This window comes from Acomys minous, assembly GCF_964271855.1.
Source record: "Acomys minous genome assembly, chromosome: 13".
Taxonomy (NCBI): Eukaryota; Metazoa; Chordata; class Mammalia; order Rodentia; family Muridae; genus Acomys; species Acomys minous.
Genome location: NC_140495.1, coordinates 99,873,606 through 99,887,824, shown reverse-complemented (window position 1 = coordinate 99,887,824; position 14,219 = coordinate 99,873,606). Strand labels below are relative to the sequence as shown.

The 14,219-nt window shown below is 39.1% G+C and overlaps 1 protein-coding gene and 1 pseudogene across 2 annotated transcripts in view; both read right to left on the bottom strand.

Annotated features, from left to right (window-relative positions):
- PCDH15 (protocadherin related 15) overlaps positions 1-14,219 on the bottom strand; it is a gene marked incomplete at its 3' end in the record, with an annotated part of 1,334,501 nt that overhangs the window by 1,248,669 nt on the left and 71,613 nt on the right. The window lies entirely within an intron of this gene.
- On the bottom strand, positions 8,609-9,131 carry LOC311581282 (U1 small nuclear ribonucleoprotein C-like; annotated as a pseudogene). Its single transcript has one exon. The product of its transcript is annotated as a U1 small nuclear ribonucleoprotein C-like (transcript).

Below are 14,219 nucleotides of genomic sequence, written 5' to 3'. Positions count from 1 at the left end.
CTTATCTATCTTAAGAACTAAAATTAATGGCATTCATTTTTTTAAAAAATCAAGGAACACTCAAGACTGGTTATGAAAGTTAGGACAAAATTGTTTTTTTAGGTTAAAAGAAAGACTTTAAGCTTTAAGACTCCATTTGGCAAGCATCTTCTGATTGCTGCTCCCTTCCATAAGCCTACCTGAATTCGGGTTTTGTACATGTGCATTTTGGCCCAACCTGCAGGAGTAAAAGATCGTAAGATGTACAGAGTGACTCTCTCAAAATTCTGTTGAGTTCAAAATGCACAAGATCAGTTGATGATTTCTAGGGCCTTTGATTTAAATTCTCTTTTATCTATTGGTAAGCATAAATCTATAGGGTTTAGGCTGTATCTACTAAGGGTAGTTTCCTTAATGTTTAAGCCTCTGAAGAAAATAGATTCCTAAGATTTCATGAAACGTCTTCAAATATAAAATGTCTGAGGACATGTAAAATAGAGCTTTCTATCAAAATGTTTCTGGGGTGACCAAAGTAGTGGGAATGGCTGGAATTTGAAATCAAGAATACAGGTTAAGGATATTTTTAAGTTTGTTGATTCATGGGATATTCCAAGGGTAAAGAGTGTCCAAGAGCCAGGGGCTCCTGACCAGGTTCTCTGTCCTTATTGACCTTAGAGGACCTGGGTCAGTGTGCTTTTAAAGCAGCATTTAGACCTTTGTCAGAAAAAGAGACTTAGGTCACATGCAATTTGAAATGTATTCCCATTTGTTCTAGAGAAGACCTGAAATAAAATATGCATAGAAGGTCACGTGACTTGTTCTTTTATTCAGCTCATTAAAAGAAAAGATAAATTCAATTATCATAACCTTAAGCACTGGCTGTCTCCTGAGGTGACAAGTGGACTTTGGTTATAAGGGGTTTAGGTGGAGTCACTGTTGAATATCGCATGGCATCCTGCAAATAAAACTGAACTGCATTATGGTACATATGGAATCAGGAAAACTGCATTTGTTTGTCTACTTGAAAATTTTATTTAGGATAAAATATTACAATTATCATGTATCTTGAACTAATTAAAGATGAAGGCTTGAAATAATCTATTTAATATGTTGAACTAGGTAAATACTACAACAGACCTACAAAAACTGTGATATTTGTATTTCATCACATGAGACAAGTCATAGAAAACATAATTTTTGACAAATACATCAGTCACTGTAGGCTAAACATAATAAGGCAGTAATCAAGAATTATTATGGTCAAGATGAATTTAAAATTGATGGAATTATGATAAATAGATAAAAGAGTACTTGAAAGGTTGTATTCACACATAGAGTGTTTGAACATTTTTCTACTGTTCCTTATGAAGTTGACAACAGAAGGTTGAAATCAAATGATTATGCTTATTGAAGAAAATCTCTTAAATATGACCAGGTGAAGATATTCACAATTCTATGAGGCATTTAAAAATATAGTCACTGTGTGACTAAGTGACATACACAGTGTATAAACCTGAAATACACCGCCTTCCCATTTAAGGGGAGTATTTTGTTAAATCTTGAGTTAGGGGAGTAGTTTGTTAAATCAAAAGTCACTTGGTTATGACATCTCATGCATATATGCCAATATGTTTGGCTTCCTCCACATTGCCCTCTGCTGTGTTGTTTCTTAACACTCCTCTTATAATTCCCTTTCTTCTGTTTCCACAAGTCCCATCTTCGACATGCAAATCACATGTTACACCATTTTCTCCTACTTCTTTGCCCTCTCTTTTCCTTCACTGCATGTGTGTGTGTATGTATGTATGAATATGTGTGTGTGTGTGTGTGTGTGTGTGTGTGTGTGTGTGTGGAGAGAGAGAGAGAGAGAGAGAGAGAGAGAGAGAGACTTATTTCATCTAGTATAATAACATCTAGTTCCATTTTCCTAAAATAGTCATAAATATTAGTCTAATGATATATGTATTTATTATATCTATACATCTATATATATAGAGAGAGATCTATAATTAGGTAAACATATATCTATATATCTATAGATAGTAGATGTATCATAGATAGATAGATAGATAGATAGATAGATAGATAGATAGATATCTCTTTCTTTACCCACTTATCTGCTTGTGGGTATACAGACTAGTTTCATTTCTAAGCACTGTGAATATAAAAGTAATAGACACAGATGAGAATGTTATCTCTGCAGCCTCCCATCTTAGAATAATCTTGGCAATCAAACAGAATTCATATAACCTGTTCAGTTAAGGAGACCATTACGGCAAATTGTTACGATTTCATTGCTACCAAAAATGCTTAACTATGTTGATTTGTTACTGATTGGACCTGGACGTAATGTAAATTGGGTAAATATTTGCATGCCATGGCTAAGTCATAATTTCTAAGCTGGTTTTGGAAAACAGTATTGATAAGTATCTGCGTCCTATAAGGCCTGCGATACTACGCTATGGTTTGAAGACAATCATACAGAACAATAACTTCTTATCTTTCACATTTTCAGAGGAAGATTTCTTATCTTTCACTTATTTAGAAAAAAAATAATCGTTTCATTTTCTACCACACTAAGAGGCAGCCGAAGGACTCTGTGATGCTGTCAGCTGAAGCAGCAGATTCCAGGTTTATTAGTCTGAGAAACACTGGTGGCAGCGACAGAAGCCAGTGGAACGCAGAGGAAGCACAGTTCAGATGGAAATTCCAAAGAGAAGTTATACCATAGGTGTTTGATTTAAAATGTGCCAGGGACTCAATTCCAGCTGGAGTGTGTGAACTGAAAATGAGAGGTATTGTACACACAAGTTTGAATCATCTTTCTCTTTCATTTTTCTGTATCCAATTCCAAATTCAAAGAGTCCAGATGCAGATAGCTAAACCGTTGGGATTTCTAAAATTGAGGTGATGTGGTTTTTATTATTTAACATCCAAATTCTCGTTTGGATTTTAAGATCTGCTCTTTGTTTATACGATATTGTATTGTTTAACCACACACAGCATATCCTACTAAGAAGCGAGATAAAGTGGGTGGTAGAGTGCAGCCAGAAATAAAAATAATCATTTTAAAAACCTAGCGAGCAAAGCAACACATCAAATGATCTCATACGGAAACCCAAAGTCAAAGACAATAGAACAAAAAAATTACGCCTAGCATGGCTGTCCCTTGAGAGGCTCCACCCATCAGCAGATCAAAATAGATGCTGAGATTCACAGCCAAACATTAGGCAATGCATAAGGAGGTCTTATGGAAAAGTGGGGGTGTAGTAGGGGCAGGGCAAGGAAAAAAGGCCCTGGATGGGACAGGAGCTCCACAAGACCAACATACCTGACAAACCAGGGTCTGGGGCGGGGCTTGCCGAGACCGAAGCACCAAGCAAGGACCACGCATGGACTACACCTAGGCTCCCCACGCTGATGTACCAAATGGGCATGTGGGCCCCTTAGTAGGGGAAGCAGAGGATGTCTTTGACATGGAAATTTTTGCCGCCCGCTTGTTGATCACTTCCCCATGGTGGCCCTGCCTTGCCAGACCACAGGGTGAGAGGAAGTGCTCAGTCCTGATGGATGTGATGTCCTGGATGGGGTGGGTTAGTAGTGGGGGGCACTCCCCTTTTCTGAGGTGTAGGGAAGGGATAGGGGGAAGAGGGAGGGAGGGAGGGAGGGAGGGTGGGACGGAGATGAGAGGACAGAGGAGGTTATGATCAGGGATGTAAATTTAATTAATTATTTTAAAATTAAATTAATTAGGGGATATAGAACACAAAATATGTGGTTGCTATCATGTTGTTAAAGTAAGCCTGATATGCACACATGACAGGAAAATAAAAAGAGAAAATTAGGGTTTAAAAATTCGGAATTTGTCTACGATAAAATCCACATAAAATTCCAAGCTTTGAGAAACTGAGTACAAGACTCTCAAGTTGAAAGCAAGTCTAGGTAACATATAAGATGCTGTCTCAAAGAACAAAGACAAAATAGGAATTTTTAAAAAAACTATCAAAGTTTGCAGATATCTGGCTTAATTAATCTTCTACTGAGCAGAAGCATTGTCCCATCTTTCCTATATCTAGCAGACTGTATGTAAAATGACAGACTAGAATATTACTTTTGGGTGAAGTCAGGTCCATGCAAGAGCATGTACATTAAATTGAAAACAGGAAGCGAGGGTTGACAGATGTCTGTCTGACGGCAAGCTAAAAACCAAAACAAACCTGAGAGCCACTCACAAATCCAGAACTAACCACAACTGTAGGAATCACAGCCTCTTTCTATAGAGTAATAACTGGGACATAGCAGGAGAACAGCTCACAATTATAATTGCTAATAATATTCCCCAGCCTACATTTATTCTGATGTACAGTTGAGCGAGAATCCACATGTACGTGCGATTTATACGGCTCCCCATTAAAGTAATTACAGCAATTGAGAGCCATTCATACAGATGTTTGGCCTTACAGAATCATTTCAAGATTAACACAGTATGGCATATAATGCCTTTTATTCCTACATGGCGTCTCAGATTTCTCCACATTCAATTTGATAAGGACTTTGGTAGCAATCTACATTTAATTTTAATCTTGCAGAAAATTGGGTGCTAAGTTAGTAAGCCAGAACGCAGCAACAAAGAGTTATTTATGAGTCTAGAGAAAAACTGCTTCTGCTTCACAAATCATAGAGTTATTAGTACTCCCAGCTAGGATAATCTTGGAGACACTCTCATCATTGTGCACATGAGGAAATAGCTACCTACAGACATCAAGAAAGGGACAGGTGGCTGTGCAGCTGATTGCTGAAGGCTAGATTAGAACCTGAGTCTCGGACTGCGGAATGAAGAGCCTTCTACAAGCATCCACCCCTCTCCCACAGCACATAGCACATAGCTCGAAACAAAGGACAGTGCCCTACTGTTGTCTGCTAGATGCATATGAAAAGTCTCTACCAGAATGAATTTTATAGCTCTTTTAAAAAATGTAGTTTTGAAACACAAGCACATATTTCAGCATATCATTTCTACAGGTATATACTATATATACTTAAATACATTTGTGTTAGCTATATCACATTTTAGTATGTTGTACTGTATTTACTCTGTTCTGGAAAACACAGCCATTTGTGTTTATATATAGTTGCTATAACTGTAATATGGACTAGAAAATCTGGAGGGAAAACTATCTTCCTGAAATAACAAAGATCACGTGTCAGACGTGTCAGCCTCGGATGTCACTCATACTCCTAAAGCTCCAACTAAATTCCAGCTCTTTCCCTCACATTGGTGCTTTGTCAAGAAGGTTTACAGTTTATATTTCAGGTAATTAGGTAAAAGTTTTATTTCTATACAAAGTGAAAAACATAGACTAAGAAGAGAAAGTATTGGCTTAAAGGCAGTATTTAAGTTTTCTTTCCTCCCTGTGTCCTTTAAAACTTTTGTACACTGAAACCAACCGCCATGGCTGATGCTAAAGCTTTCACTGCTCACCTGGAAGCCGAAAGATGAATTCTGAGGGACCTTGATTTTTATACTAATTTGTTCTTGAAAGAAAATCTGCAAAATTTACAAAGTGTACAGCAATACTGTAAAACCCCTTTCCCTTCCATTAAGACCTTGCACTGTTTGAATTTCATAAGCAAAACTGACATTACTATTGGCTTATTCTTTCAGAAGCAGATTGTACACTTATAGGTACATATGTCCACATACTTTACAAATCAATGACAAGATATAGTGACATTTAACTCCTAGTATGTGTTGACTAGACATTGTTTTTTTGCTAGTTCTAGATCTGCAGCACACGAACCATCTTTGTGTGTGAGCCGCCTTTCCTGGATAAGTGTAATTACCACTCTTCATCAAAGAATTTATTCTTTACAGCACATGTAGACCATCACAATAAACCACAAGTGGACTCAATGCAGAGATGAACAGATTGTGGAGCACCCAGCCCCAATGGATACATCGCAACTCCTGCATCTGTGGTTCCGGGAACATGGAGGAAGATGGGGCAGAAAGACAGTAAGAGCTAGAATACTAGGAAGTCTGCAGGGAAATGATCTCTCCTAGAGATGGCTGCCTAAATAAGACTGGTAGAAAGGAAGCACCAATAGAATCGTAACATGGAAGGGGAAGATGTTGGAGGGTCCCAGCCTTAAACAAAGAACTACAGGCAACTAATGACTTCCGGGAGAATTTTCCTCTCTCAGAAGTGAGCCTTCTTAGTGGTTGTCCAAGGTGAAGTGGTCAGCCATGAGACAATAACACACAAACACCAAAACTGACACAGCAGGTTGTATTTATATGTATTTGTGTTCATACTTGTATACACGTACATGTGTATATAACAACTATAGTCAAAGAAAAAGGAAGTTATCCACTTGTGAGTGCAGCAGGGGACATGGGAGGGGCTCAAAGGAAGGAAGAAAGGGAAGCGAGGCAGAAATGTAATTCTATTCCCATTAAAAAATATTTTAAAGACCTCTTTGAACAGGAATAGAAATTAAAATATGGTATGTCCTTAAGGAAACTCACCCTCACATTATTTCTTAAACTTTACACAAATCTATGAGGGCTTTTATAATGTCTTGTGTGCACAAGAGAATCTACACACAAACCAGGTACAGAGCACAGAGACACTGTCAAACACAGTCTCCTCTGCTTACAAAATGTTAAGTGAAGAGATGGGTCTGACGCAGAGAAACCCCATGTCTTCAGATATTCTATTTCCTTTTGAAAATTAGAATCCAATTTATACAGTATTAAGTTTCATGTTTTAGTTACAATTTCTGAACATTACTTTTACAGTAAATAGGGAGACGTGATGGGCTTCACAAAGCACCTATGAGTATCTTCACAGGGCAGATATGGACTATTTTATTGTGTTCACCATTGTGTCTTCTCATAAAACAACTGCGTTTTCCAGGCACAGATCCAAAGTTTGGCTTCACTCAGAGTTAGCGGACTACATACATCTTCAGAAAATAATTCAGGACAAGGTTGGCATCACCTTGAAAAGCCTGAGTGTCCAACATTGCTTCAAAGACAGAAATGCATGCTAAATAAGTGACAATAGACCTGTCCACTGCTGACAGACTAGAGCTTCTGAAACACTGCCATCTGAAGAAAGAAGCCTTGGACAGAGCTTACAGAGCATTTGCAGGTGGTGGATGCAACATTAACAAGTTCTGAATCCTTTCTAAAGGGGAACTAATTTCAAAAGGCATGAAATATGGCTTCTTTAAAGCAATAATGAAGCTCCCAGAAGATTCAGTTAAAAAGAACGTGTGAGTTAGGTGTGGTGGAACATGTCTTTGATTCCAGCACTCGGGAGGGAAGAGGATCACTGTGAGTTCAATGCCAACCCAATCTGCAAAGTAAGACAGTCTCAAAAAGAAAAGAAAAACTAGACATGAGATGGGTTCACTTTTTCCACTATTCCATCTTCTTCAAGGGAACACTGACTATTGGAAACTTAAATGATTATTTCTTTTTTAAAAAAATAGTTAGTTTTAGAACTATAAATATCTGATAACCTGCCTTCATTATTTGGTATTCTTGGTCTGCTTTAGTGGGATATTTGTCACTGAAGGACTTTATATCTTCCACTCATTTGTCCTGAGGATTCATTTATTATCACAAGCTGCCTTGAACAGCAATGGTCCCAGAATGCACTTTATGAAATTGTTCCTGAGCAGTGATGCAGTAGACTGATTGTTCAGGATTTCCCTACAGAAAACTGAGGATCAGCCCCTAAGTGCTTCCATGGGGATTTTGCAGATACCTTGCTTTCCATGTGTGACTAATAGATACTTCAATTTTTTTTTTCAGTAAACCAGAGGTGGGGAATACCTCTGCCTCCTCTTTGCTGGGGTGTCAAGGAAGAAAACTCTCCTGACCTATCCTTGATGAGTACCAACCTGTGGAGCATCAATGCCCTATTCTTGATGGGTACCGAGATGTGAGGCATCAATGTCCTATCATTGATGAGTACCAACCTGTGGATCATCAATGTCCTATTTTTGGTAGGTACCAACCTATGGAGCACTAATGCCCTATTATTGATGGGTGCTGAGATGTGAGGCATCAATGTCCTATTCTGGATGGGTGCCAACCTGTGGAGCATCAATGTCTTATTCTGGATGGGTGCCTATCTGTAGAGCATCAATGCCCTATCCTTGATGAGTACCAACCTGTGGAGCATCAATGCCCTATTCTTGATGGGTACTGAGCTGTGGGGCATCAGTGGCCTATTATTGCAGGTACCAAGAAGGGAGCACTGCTGGCTCATCCTTTCTGGGGTATCAAGGTAGGGAGCAATTCTGGGTTATCCTATCTGGGTACCAAAGTGGAAGTATTACTGGGCCATCTTGGGTACCACTGAGACAGTGAGAATCTTTTTCTTTTTTTAACTAAAACAACTGACAATTTTATTTTCACATTTCACAATATAAGTGAAATTTGTACTTTTTAAATACTGCTTCTTTCCCAAACGCCCCCCCCCCCGAAAGCTTATTCTGTTGAGAAGGGTGAAGTTTTCTTGCCATGCAGTTAGACAACACTCAAGTTCAGCACCAGGATCTCCCTGGTGAAACAGAATAAGAAATACACAACTGATAAAGAGCCCTTCTGCTCTTATCTATTTGGCTGAGTCATGCCAGGCCAAGTGGACACCATCACAGAGCGAGCAGGAGGTCTCTCATCATTGAAGGCCCAGGCATCATGGGCATGTGGCCTCCCATGGGTGGCCTAATTCCAGGAGCTGGTCCCACAGGCATCATCCCAGAAGGAGGGGGGCCCCTCATTGGAATCATAAGAGGACCTCCCATGTGGGGTGCAGGCATCATTCCAGGATAAGGGTGGGCAGGAGACTTGGGGGCGGTGGGATCATGGCCCCTGCAGGAGTAGGAGCACAGGCTAGAGCTGGAGGCATTTTTCCTTGTTGAAACACAGCAGTTGTTTTGTCAACCAGGCTCAGGGCCTGCTCCTCCGTCCATTTCCGGTAGTAGTCTTGTACATTGTCTTTTGTGTTTCCTACTGTTGCAGTGTGTCTTCCTCACAGACAGAGAATCATGGGTAAGATACGCATTACAGTAGTCACAATAAAATTTAGACATGTTGCTCCGCAGGCCGTTGGCTACCCAGTTCCATGCCGCCAGGAAATTGAAAGTCTTAATATTTCGAGAACCCTGGAACCTTTTGTAAGTACAGTTGGTAGGTGGAAGAATGGATTGTATTAAGCTTAAGTATTTTTTTCACTACCCATAGAAGGCCAGGCCAGGACAGTAGAAGAAATATAACATCCTACCTCTTTGGAGGTTTGGTTGAATGCTTTCTCATCCTTAGTCACCAGATTTCTCCAAACAGAAGAACAGAAGATGTAATTAAATAAAATGTCTTCCTTCTCTACAGGAAACCCAGATGACAATGACAATTTGTTAACTTCTGGAAGTAAAAGAGCAATTAGGGAGAGATAAATCTTCTGGCATTTTCCTAAATCTTTCACTCATTTTACAGCTACCTGCTGCCAGCTTCAGCTTATATGCCAGTTTCATTTTCACAAAGCTGCGTGCAGGGCTGACCTCCAATAATTTTGGTGATTCGTTGTAGGGTCCATCTCATAAGAGTAATGAAAATCAGCAATCAATCCCGGTGGTTGGGATGCTTTGTAAAGCAGGGGAACTGACTGTATACATTGATGTGGATATTTTGAGGAATGACTGACATCAAGATCCAGGAGAGTGCTTGTATTGGCCATAATCAGGCCTGACTCAGTCACCTACAATAACGCACTCTGCGTTTGCCTCTCTGCTAAGATCCCAGCTTACCCTGGTGACAAAATGTAACTTTGCTCTGCTTTGCAGGTAACCTTGATCTTGGTCATCTATCCTTCTGCTAATGATTGCATCATCTTTTTGCATGCACATATTTTGTTCCAGTTGGAGATCAACCCAACACTATATTGTATTACAGACATTAAGACCTAAAAGGAATGAATCAGAATGTTTGAGAATAAACACTCACTCTTCCACTGAACCCCTCAAACAGATGGATCTTAAGGGGAAAAAACGGATTGATTATTTGGTCTTAGAATATGTGTGATGGATTTAACAATGAATAACTATCTTATTACTATTGAGAACTTTTATTTTAAACTAGATACAAAAATAAATAATAGACTCTTCAGTCCTCAGTTTCACTCATCTAACACTGAGATTATCCCTTTTAAACCAGTCCAGCAGAAAAGGCAATTAAAATAATGCTTATTAGCTCTGTTTCAATTGATTCTGAAAATACATCACGGTGAGGGAACTGTACTGGGAAGCTCCAGTTCTGGAGTTTGTCTGCCCTCTGTATCAAGTCTATTTTTCTTTTTTTTAATTTTATTTTATTAATTTATTCTTATTACATCTTAATGGTTATCCCATCCCTTGTATCCTCCCATTCCTCCCTCCCTCCCATTTTCCCCTTACTCCCCTCCCCTATGACTATGACTGAGGGGGACTTCCTCCCCCTTTATATGCTCATAGGGTATGAAGTCTCTTCTTGGTAGCCTGCTATCCTTTCTCTGAGTGCCACTAGGTCTCCTCATCCAGGGGACGTGGTCAAATATGGGGCACCAGAGTACGTGTGAAAGTCATACGTCACTCTCCACTCAACTGTGGAGAATGTCCTGTCCATTGGCTAGATCATGTCCCAAGTCTATTTTTCACATGTAAACTTTGGAATGTTCACAGGTCATGGTACTGACACAAAACTTTAACACACACCTTTTTAATCAAGGGTTCTCAAAGGTTGGGTTGGTCTCTCTGGAATCCTCTACTATCTTTCGGGGCGGGGAGTTTCACTGGTGAAATGAATCTATTTCATTATCAAGGTTATATTTGCCCTTCTCATTTGTTCAAAAGCAGAGTCATACTATCTGTGGGTCTGTACTGTGTGTTGACTTTGGGTGAAGAAAGATTACAAAGTCTGAAACATTGGTTGAAGTCCAGCGGCCAGCACAGGATGCCATACAATCCTCAAAGGTAAAAGATTGTCTAGAGTTAAATGGATACATTGTAGCAAAACAGGATACAAAAGAAGCTTGCTGATGGTCTTAGATTCCTTGCTAAAACTACCCTTAACAAACTACAGGAGTGATGAGATTGTGTGTGGTGTCCTACCTTTGAGACATATTCTGTTATCTGAAAGGCAACTACATGTGTTTCTTGACTATAAATTTGTGCAAGGTTAAGTATGCTATATACACATGTAAAAAAAAAATAAGTTCAGAGGGCTGAATGTAGAAGCAGTTTCCAGAACACAGACATCTTCTATTAAACTAAATTTTCTACAGAATAATTAACGCTACTAACATTAATAATTAAAGATTCAGCATATTTATACTTGTATTAATTAATAATTGCTTCTAGAGTTCAGAGTTAAAATTTGTCCTCAACTTCATATAGAAACAACTAGCCTACATACACTAAAACTTTAGGGGTGCAAACAATGTCTCAGACTTGAATATTTAAGACCTGATTTTTAAAAGAAAGAAAGAAAGAAAGAAAGAAAGAAAGAAAGAAAGAAAGAAAGAAAGAAAACAGCAACAGCAGCATTTAGACCAAAGGACTCCATGTATGTCAGTGTAGCCATGTCTCAGGCAATCCACAGAGTGTGCTTATGTGCTAGATTTCATAAAGTAGACCTTATCAAGCTTTTCCAAGTCTTCCTTTCAAACGGAATTATCAGAAACACATCTATTCTGGTTGTTTGTTAGAATCAAAGAAGAGACACTCTACACCGAGAGCTAACTTCAAACCTTGAGCTATACACAATCCACCTATGTCAGCGTCCAGACTTTTTGATCACTTACACCCGGTAGCCACTGATTTACACGTATTTCTTTAACCATCCAACAATCAATCAATAGCAAATTTTAGGCAGAAAAAAAACAAGAAACATGGCTTCAACCAGTGGCCTTTTGCCCATTGCCATCCACATGCCACTCCGCTGGATGCTGAACAAGGAACGTGCAGTTCACGCTTCTCCCCAAAAACTTCCCTGTCTCTGCAAATCACACGGCTGCTACTTTTATTGCCCCACTCTTCTCTATAAATTTTAAAATCTGTTAGAGAGTAGAAGGGTCAGAGGCAGTTGTTCTTTTATAGGAATATCTGACCAGATGCCTTGGGATTCATAATATTTGATATTTAGTGCTATGTGGCCAGAAGGTAAAGGCAAAATTTAATACAGCGAGGAGACAGATCGTCCATTCTGGGAAATAACGGCTTCAGACTTTTGTGTAAATGCAGTCACGTGGGCTGTGCATCTCAACAGCTGCTGCCCCTCTAATCTCGTATCAGCTAATAAGAGACTTTATATAAATTGCAGCCAACTATAAAAACTTAGATTTAAAGGGTACTAAAAAGTTGGTGGTGGCTGGCTCAGTGAGCTCACCTCAGAAGAACAAATCAAATCCTGAGAAGACAGATGAAAGTTATATAGAAATATTATGAGAATGAAGCGAAATTAGCTAAAGAACAGAGGAGAGGATCTTAATGGGATTATGCATATAAATAAGAGCCTGGGAAAGTATCTTAATGGGATCTTAACGGTAAGATCAAGGTCAAAATTCATGATATCGGCTTAGTCCTCTACAGCAAGCAAGTTCTTCCAAGTGACATTTTACTTGTAAATTAGTCAATGTTCATCGCTTTTGCTATTGTTTAACCTTCAAGAAAGACGGCTATAAATTAATAAAGTATAGGTATTTTCAACATTTGAGTACTGATAAATTATATTATCTTTGGGGGGTGGGGGGAAGCAAAGACAGAGAGTCTCATTCTGTAACATAAAATAGCCTACAGCTCACATCGGTCCTGTCACAGGGTCTCGATGCACCACCATGCCTGGGTAAATATTTATTATCTTATGATCCAAATGCTTTTTATTATATATGGACTAAAATCTCCATAGTTGCATTTTATGTAACTCCAATAATCTGAAGTCAATAGGCCCCAAAGTTATGCACAGAACCCAGCATTCAGTTTCACACCCAGTTCCTTCTTATATACATCAGACTAAAAACAACGCACAGAGCTAAAGCTTCAGGTATGGGAAGTGGGTGGGGAGGGAAAATAAATAGACTAAAAAAAAAATTCAGATAAAGCAGAGCAACAGTCATGATCATCTCACGCCTGTTCTCACGGGTGCAGTCAAGTTTTATTTATAGGGTTGTTTATTCACAACACCCCTGCTCTCCTGACCATTAGTATTAAAAAATAAATTTAACAAATCTTTGAAGTTCTCCCAAGATCAGCTTTTATTTTATGTAAATGAGGTATATGTGAGTGGTATAAAGACACCTTGAACTCCAAATGAAAAAGGGAGGAAAAATCCAACTGGAAAAAAATGTGTCAAAACATAAAAAGACATTTCATCATGGAAGACAAGCGGATGAAAAAAAAAATTCCACACATGAAAAGAGTGTAACTTCATTACCCACCAGAGAACTCTAAATGAAGCCTATAAAGACAGATCATGACACATTTATCAGAATGGTTTAAATTAATGAAAAGTAATGACAGCGTAAAACCCGGGGCGGGACAGGATCACTCACATATTGTCTGCAGGAACACAGAATGGCACATCTGTTTTATAGGAAATGATATGATGATTGTCATTAAGCTAAGCTTGCCATCATCGGGCATTTCTAGAAACTATACGCCAGGGAATTTAGCCTATAGAATGCAAACCAAAGTCTCACCAAAAGAATCTACATACAGATGTTTATTTCAGCTTTGTATTTCTGATACCTAAATTTTCCACCACCTAGACAGCAAGAAGATGGTTAACATGGCACACCACTCAATAGGAAGGAGAGAACTGTGGATGGCAAACAGAAATCTCTCCTCAGCTAGAAGTCGGGTATATGGAGCCTGAATTTGCCACCTCCTCTAGCCACTTAGGACTTCCAGTACAGAGAGAGGGACACCAACCAACCCACAAAACCTTGGACCCAAAAATGTGTCTTGTCTATAAGAAGTGTAGGGGTAAAGATGAAGAAGAGATTGAAGAAATGGCAAATCAGTGACTGGCCTGACTTGAGACCCTCCCCCATAGGAGAGTGTCAACCCCTGCCAACACTATTAATGGTATTCTGCAATGCTTGCAGACAGGAGACTAGTGTAACTGTCTCCTGAGAAGCTTCATCCTGCAGCTGAAGAAACAGATGCAGAGACTCACATACACAATAGGCAGA